Source organism: Callithrix jacchus, chromosome X (genome assembly GCF_049354715.1).
Source record: "Callithrix jacchus isolate 240 chromosome X, calJac240_pri, whole genome shotgun sequence".
Classification (NCBI taxonomy): Eukaryota; Metazoa; Chordata; class Mammalia; order Primates; family Cebidae; genus Callithrix; species Callithrix jacchus.
The window spans coordinates 130,641,275-130,649,827 of NC_133524.1; the positions used below are offsets into that span (position 1 = coordinate 130,641,275).

Genomic DNA, 8,553 nt, shown 5'->3' on the forward strand with positions numbered 1-8,553 from the left:
TAATAAGCAAGAATAATTATTGCTATTACTTAGGTGGGCCTTAAGGCATGGGTGGGGTTTCCACTTGTAGACCTGGAGTGGACAGTTTTCCTGTCAATCACTTTGCATCCTCCAATGACGTTGTTTAAAGGCAGAGCCATGGATAGGGTGCCAAAGAAGCCCTTGCAGGTGACCTGGCTCATTAAAATCTGAATTGTCGGCCAGGTGTGATGGTTCACACCTGTAATCCCAGTTACTCGGGAGGCTAAGGCAGGAGAATCGCTTGAATCTGGGAGGAGTAGGCTGCAGTGAGCTGAGACGGCGCCACTGCACCCCAGCCTGGGCGACAGAGTGAGACTTCGTCTCAAAAAAAAAAAAAAAAAAATCTGGATTGTCCAGTGCGGCTTCCGTTGACGGTTGCCCGCGGGGATATAGGAACATGGCGGCTTCCCCTCCGGCAATCACAGAAGTGTAAGTTTAAAGGATTTTCGTTCTTAATTGTTAGTTTGTGTTGTGGTTTTGATGGAATCGGCCATATGGTGTCTTCTAACACCTTTAACAGATTTGACTCACGGGCTTATGGGTTGATGACACAGAAGTTTCTTAGCCATCGGGAGCGGTGTTGTGCTGTGTGTAACAACGAGATGAGTCTTTCAGATCATTTCGTTTGTTTAAATGTTGGTCTTGGACCCCGGCTATTCGTGATTTGAAGTTTGTGGTGTTTTCAACTTAAAAATGAGGAATAGGCTGATTAAGTTGACTGCGCCAGTGCCCGTCCGGGACCACACAGTGGCCATCGGCCGCCAGGGACCTGGTCTTGTCTTTATTATGCAGAGTTATTGGGTGGATATTCTCTCCAGTTATTTGTTTCAACTTTGTACTTTGCCCGCATTTGCCCATATTGTTACTTGTTTTCTATTATTTTAGAGCTGAAAAGGAGGAAAGTAATGCCCAGAGGAATCCAGTGTGGGATTATGACAAGCAATGGCAGTTAGCTGGATTTGCTGCCACTTTCGTGAGTCATTTAACATGATTATATGTTTAATATGATTGGTTAAAGTTCAGTATTGGTCTTCTTCATATATTGTCCATAAAAGAAAATTATTATTATCAATTTTTTGAGGCAGAGTCTCGCTCTTGTCACCCAGGCTAAAGTGCAGTGGTGAGATCACCCAGGCTAGAGTGCAGCGGCCGGATCTTGGCTCACTGCAACCTGCACCTCCCAGGTTCAAGCGATTCTTCTGCCTCGGCCTCCCGAGTGGCTGGGACTACAGGCACGTGCTACCACGTCCAGCTAATTTTTGCATTTTTAGTAGAGACGGGGTTTCACCATATTGGTCAGGCTGGTCTTGAACTCCTGAACTTATGATCTGCCCGCCTCAGCCTCCCAAAGTGCTGGGATTACAGGCGGGAGCCACTGCACCCGGATCAGGAAAATTTTTTCTTTCTGGTAGTTTCAAGGCGAAATTAAGGAAATGGACGTTCAGCTTTTCCACTAATCACTGGGAATACCCTGATAGTCATCATTGAACTCTGTTTTCCATTTTTATATAATGTATTTGTATATTTAATGTAACTGCATTTAGCCCAAAGTTCTCCCTAAAATGTTTGCTGTTATTTGCACTTTACAGATATGGAAAATAACGGTCCAGTTGGCAAGAGCTTGTAGCTTTAAGACTCTGAAGGGAATGAAATGCCCAAGCATCCTATTTCTGGTTTTATTTTTTAATATAATGGCATGGAATTTTTTTATAACATTGCAGTCATTTGAATTTATTTAATTTTGATTTGGACTTTCTCAATCAATATTCTTTAAAAGAAAGTATTTTCAGTGTGCATATTCCGAAATGAATCGGTCTGGCTGGGCACTTCACGTTTTACAGTCACCATGGATGCTCCTTAGCTGCTTTTTCTTTTCAGCCAAGACTGGGCCCAGTTTGGCATTTAATTTTATGTGTTCATCCTCCTTGCATTCAATTAAATTTTGGTCCCAGGGCTTCTCATAAGTGCCTTTGAAAGGTTTTGTGTTTACAGAGAGGAAATTAATGTCTGACAAGTGCCTTTCATTTGATAACTTATTGTTTGTGATATATATATATATATATATATATATATAATGTCAAATCTTACCATTGTTGTCTCACCATAAGTGCACTTTAAAGCAAACGTTTTGGGGATAGTGTTGACTTATAAAACCAGAACTTAATCATTTGGCTGAATCCTTGATATTTTACAACAGTGAATGCTCTTAACCATCTGTTGTTGGCTGCAGTTAAACAGTGTGGGGTGTTATTTCACAGAAGAATTGGGTATTTGGTATCATTTTATTCAATTAAATGTGATCCTGGTCCATTTCATATGTTTGGGTAAAAAAGTTTTTCATTATTTTCAGTGCACAACAAGGGAAGTGTTTTAATTGGCTTTGCGCTTCCTGCTTTACAACAGTTCTGGCCTCACATTACCAGGTAGCCTGAACTTTGATTTTAATTTACCTTTAAATTGTTTTAATACCATTGTATTTGGTAAAGTTTTAGTTTTTGTGTGTCTTATTTCATACATACACCAAAACTGGAGGAAGTTTTGTGGTATATTCAATGTAAAACCACATGCATTGACCCAACGCTTGTTTTATTACAGTGAATGCCGAGAAGGGCTGGACGTTGATCATGATTGAATGTTGTTTGTAATATTATATCCCAAGTGAATTGTATGTCAAATATCATGTTCTACAGTCCACTTCTGTTCCTAGTATTTTGTTTAAGCTTTCCTTGAAAATCATGGGGAATGTTCAGTTCATAAGTGAGGGAATTCCTGGTCATATTGAATGTGTTCAGTTTTCTCGAATGAATGAAATTTGCAGGTCTAGCCTCATTAATCTTGGCTTTTCAGGCAGAGCCCTGGACCTTGAACACTATCTCCTTGTGGAATGAAGTCACTTTTATTACATACCCATTGCCCATAGTATCCTAGGGGTATACTTGCCAATTAAGAGCAAATTTCCCAATCTGCATTATATTAGCAACTGTACAATTTTTGCTATTGCTTTCTCCAAAGAAAAAACTATGTTCAATGTCAGATGATAGAAACATTATTTAACATAAGGAATTCTTTATGAAACTATTCTAAATGATGTTAACTTGATCTTAATTTAAGAAATTTTCCAACTTATGTTACTGATTACTGCCAGTAACATGCCAATAGTACAGTTCTATTATGTGCATTTCATGGTCTTCATGCCAGTATTCAGTAACATACTGAATACTCACCTGAAACCCATTTGGAAATTTATTATGCATAATCTTGCACAGTATATGAGTGTCACTAATCAGTAACAAAGTGAGGAGAACACTAAGGGTTATTTCCCATAGTTTTGCATAAATCAATTGCCTTGTCACTGATCACTGAAAAATATAACATAAAAGGACTCCTCTGAAACTCCCCTTCTAGTCAAAAAAAAAAAAAAAAAGGGGTATTGTGTCTCGGCGTAAAATTTTATGATTTCCCCGTGACGTTTACTTGAGGTAAGATGACCTATGGTATCCTTTGGCAGGGACAATGAGGCCTCTCAAGAGCGATGTTAATTGCCCTTATGGCATACATGCAGTCTCAGTCTTACACCGAGGCTCAGTGTAAGTTACCTTTCACTCATTCAGCCTACCTTGCACAGGATGCATGATTGAGTACTCAGTCCCCACCAGGTATTTTCAGAAGCACTTCTACAGAAGGGAAAGTGGATGAGTAGCCTAGCCACCTACCATAAGAATTTCCAAGCACATACTTATAATGGTGCTAAGTTGTCCACTGACAGGCAAGTCTCCTTGTAGATTTATACAGCCACTATCTCCTTCAGGACCTGTGGTGGAAAAGTCCTGGACTGGTCAGCCTGTGAGCCTGTAACATGGAGAGAGTGGAACCAGAACAAACTGTCTAGAACAACCAGACAAGTAAGAGCAACCTTAACTTGTGTGAAGTGATAGGTGTTGCGTGGAGGGCACCACCTGTCTCCTGTGAGGTGCACCATCATTTATGATGGTGTCGAAACCTTTTCCCGGAATCGCAGAGCTAGTAACTGCCAACAATGTTAGGGTCAGTCCGTGGACACTGATTATTAACTGTGTGGTAGAGACCCTGCTAGGCAGTGACGTCTCTTTTTAGTCATTATTCGTATTTCTTTGTTCACTGTGGGTGCTGCTTACAGACAAATTAATTTATTTGAATTACTCGGATTTCCAAAAAAAAAAAACCTGATCTTGGCATTTTGCCATCAAAGTTTTGATCTTTTGTTCCTCTTTGGAAACTCTTGCAGTAACAGTCAGCAGCAAGATGAACTTGGACCGTCAAAAATAAACTCCAGGAATGAAGTGATTGCAGGAGTGCTATTCAGGTGCCTTATGTCTGGCGTAAAAACATGGATCTGAAGGTAATTGAAGGCCATGTCTATCTAAAAAAGGAGAAAGATAAGGCTCGTGAACCAAGTGGGTGGTGGAGAATGGTACTCTGCCAGTCTACCTGCACCATGAAGTGGAGGGCGTTTATTTGTCAGGAATCCAGGAAGACATAGGCTAACAATGAAAGCAATGCATATATTGACACACCTTCAAATCTTCCCCCACTCAGGCACCGTCGGCCAGTTCTTTGCTTTGCAGACATTGCTGGGACCACATAGCATGTCTCATTCCTGGTTTCCACTATCTGAGTCTGAAGGTCACATGGCCCTTTCTCACTATCATCTTTGATCCTCAGTTTCCTCATTTGCACAATGGGATTTGTACCATGGATTCAGGGATGTTGTGAGAATCAAGTGTGATCATCCTTGTTAAGGGCCTAGCACACAAGAGATGGTCAAGGAATTAGTATCCTACTTCCTGAATCCATATATTGGAGAACATGAAGGTGCTCAGTTTCACTCCCTTCCTATCACTGCTTCCCCGCCCCTGCCCAAGCTGTTTGTCTTTGCCATAATGTTATTGAAATGTTTGTTTGCCTTCCCAGGGCCAGCAAGCTTCCTCAGGGATTACTGAGGCATCTCCTTGGAAATCACAGCTCATTAATCCTGCTGTGAAGAAAGAGGCAGCCAGGACCTCTGGCTTTTCCTTTTTCTGAGCCATATTCTGTTCCAGCCAGCTTGGATACCTTACATGGACCTTAACAGGGCTCATTACCCAGCACCAGTTGGGACTCGCTACCATCTATAAACTGTGCAGCCTGGAGGGAGCCTGTTGACTGGCACTGCCAGAGATGTCTCTTCTCTTTGCCTTTGTAAAGTCATTTCTTTTAGGTGTGGTGATTAATTTATTGAAATTCAGGTGAAGACACCTGACCATTTGACAGAGGGAAGAAAAGTGCTAGATGAAAATATGCACTATTCTCAAATGTTCTCAAAGAGACTTTTAACCTCTAGTCTCAATAGATACTTCTGGTTTGGTTTCTCTACTTTTCTCTTGACACAAGTTTCATTCAGAAGGTAGCATCACAGAACGTGAAGTCACTCACCCTAGGTCAAATTCCACATTCCCTTTTGAATAGACACTAAAATGTCTAGCCTTTATCCCACACAATGATATTCGTACTCTTCTGATTTATCCCTGTATTTCGTTAAGTTACTTTAAATCCTTGGATGATGAGGGTCATTGTTATTTCCCACCTGATGAAAAACTGAGACCTGAGATACACATAGAAGAGCTTTACCCCAAACCCATGTTTCGTAACCAAATAATGTGATAGTGACCTAGAACAGCTTATTTCCTAGTCAAAAGCAGTTGTGAAACAAGGTAACTGTGACTCCTCCTCTCTGTTACACATGCGTGTGTTGTGCCCTCTGCCCCTGCACTGACACAGTCATCTTGAATCACTTCACTGTTGTGTAAGAGGCTGTGGGGAAAACCTAAAGGAATGGTTTAGTGGGTAATTCTGACTATTGGTATTTTAATATTTGGGGTTTAAAAAAAATTTGTAGAAATGGGGTCTCGCTGTGTCACCCAGTCTGGCTTCAAACTTGGGCTTGAACAATCCTCCTGCCTCAGCCTCCCAAAGTGCTAGGTCTATAGTCATCAGCTGTCATGACTGGCTCTACTGGCATTTTAGAAGTATTCACAAAGGAGAGGGAACCAAAAAGGTGTCTCTTTGGTGGCAGTTTCAGGGATCAGGATGCTGGATAAAAAAGAAAGTGGGCCTCCTCTGAATTTAAAGTGGGACTTTGCTCCTTGGATCTTTCCCAGGAGTTCATTCCGAGGCCAGCACATACAGTCTCATCAGGCATGTAGTTAATGAATGACTCTTTGCTGGTGGGAATGTTAATGTGCTGTAAATTTTGGTGTGAAGTGTTCCATGTCACATTTGCCTTAACATGTTTTTCCATGCCTCTTATTTATATGTCATGGGAAGGGAATGCATGATAATGGACACTTTAAGGCAAGGCTTTTGACTGAAAGTATATGGATTATATGCGTAGGAGACAATTGATTTCACTAGTATTTGCGGAAACAAATATGAAGGCTGATATTTTTATCTTTTTTTAAAATGACATTTTGGGTTAGAGATGTAACATGCACTCATGTACAAAGTAGAGAGATTTCAGGAGAATATGATGAAATTGAATTCACTAAAATCCGTCTACATAGAATTACACCCATTGTGACCATTTTGGATCATTTCCAGTTAGGCTGCTCCGTGACAATACCCATTTTTTAAAAAGTAGGACTCTTGACATGATAAATTTTATCAAGTAAATTTATGCTCTCACACTCAGAAATTTGAAAAAGTCTTTCATATATATACTTTTTATTTTATAGGCATGGGAAAGGCACATTTTTATCCCTGGGATTGAAGTCTTCTATCTCCTACCTTAAATGCCAACTTGAATCTTCTTAGTGCCCAACATGTTATTTTGGAGCATAAGGGCCAGCCACAAGTGGGAGACATTAGCCAGTCAGAAAAATGCAGCTGACTGCTGTTCGGGTCCGGCACGTCTGCCAGGGGGCTACCGACCTGCGGGAGTCCCCGAGACCGCCAATGTAAATGTCTCGTTCAACCTGAGGGAGAGAGTGCGTGGAAGTGAAAGAAAAAAGTAAAGCGGAGTGTGGAGGTCTGCGTAACTTATGGTCAAAATGCAGCAAGTTTATTCTCGTGGGTTACAGCTTTTATACCTTTTTTTCTTGTTACATTTACTTTACCTCAGCAGAAAAGGGGTAAACAGAAAGGAAATAGAAACTCCATAAAAATAGTTATCAGGGGCTTGTGGTAACAGCCCACAAAGCAGTTTAAGTTTTTCAAAGATACACAGTGCAAGCAAACAATGGTGCCCTTAAGGTGGCTTGTTAATCCTGTTTTCCATCAGGAGGTAAAACAAAGGCTTAGCTCCAGGGAAAATATGGGCAGGGGTCTCTTGTCCCTCTTAGGCATCTCAATTGTATCAAGTTTATTGCTTACACAGAGACTGATGGGGACATGAAAGCAGACAGCACAATGTCCTCATAAACCACAGACCTTTGCTTTGTATTCTGTTTTTGCCTCAGTGACTCAGCCCGCGACCTTTGTCTCAGCTTGACAGCCCTCGAGAGGGGGCAGTGCAGATAGGTCCAGCAGCCAAGATGGGACGAGTCATGCTAACTGTCTCAAGCCTTTGGCGCAAACACTGCACAGACTGTATTCCTTGTTACAATAGTTCCCTGTTACATGCATCCAGTAGTATAACTGGGACAACAATGGTCATTTTGAGAGACATCTTAGTCAACTAGAAAGGAAGATGATAATGCTACCACTGATAAAAGCCTTACTAAAACCAAGAACAGTTTCTTATCTAATCCTATAAAAAATGTGTATTAAATACTGCTATTGTCTCTGTTTTTCAAAGGACATTAATGACTACAGAACATAGGCTTACCTTGACACAGTATCACAGCCAAAATATTGTGAGTGCTGGTGGAGGAGGACTTAGATCTAGGTTTTAGCTGGCCTTGAATTCTATGGGATTAATTATAAGCTGTGAGAAGCCTTTTAAAGTATGTTTTTGTGGCTAGGAAAAGCATTAGTTACCTCAGCCTCCATCTCCTCTCCATTTTCCAGTCAATATCATTATCCAGAGGACCCACAGGTGACTTTGTAGTTGCAGAGATAACAGATGCTAAAAGGGCTTGTGAATAGGAAAAGATGTTTTTTTTGGTGGGGAGGAAAGAGAGGAAGGCAGGCAGGAAGGGAAGGAGGAAGGTAGGGAGGAAGGGAGGGATGAAGGAAGGAAGGGAGGGAGGAAGGGTTAAGGGAGGGAGGGAGGGAGGGAAGGGAAGGAAGGAAATCAAGCAATGAGAGAGACATTGCCGACTTGGATCTAGAGGTTTGCAAGTTGATTTCTTTTTTTTGAGAGAAGGAAAGAAAAAAAATGAGTAAAGGAGAGTAAGAAAGAGGAAGAGAAAGAGGGAGAGTGAATGGAAATATTGCCTTATTCTGAAAAAAATGGGTATTAATAATGGCCAATCAATGTTTCATTTAAACCTATGAGTAGGTGTGATGTGGTATTGACAAGAATGTATATTTTGTGTATTTGAAGTGGAGAGCTCTATAAATATTTATTAAGTTTAC

General features: G+C 41.0%; 1 long non-coding RNA gene across 1 annotated transcript; it reads left to right on the plus strand.

Annotated features, from left to right (window-relative positions):
* Nucleotides 1-3,784: 3,784 nt before the first annotated feature.
* On the plus strand, nucleotides 3,785-7,050 carry LOC144580969 (uncharacterized). Its single transcript, XR_013531376.1, has 3 exons — nucleotides 3,785-3,923; nucleotides 4,286-4,399; nucleotides 4,972-7,050. It is a non-coding gene; the product is annotated as an uncharacterized LOC144580969 (long non-coding RNA).
* Nucleotides 7,051-8,553: the final 1,503 nt, after the last annotated feature.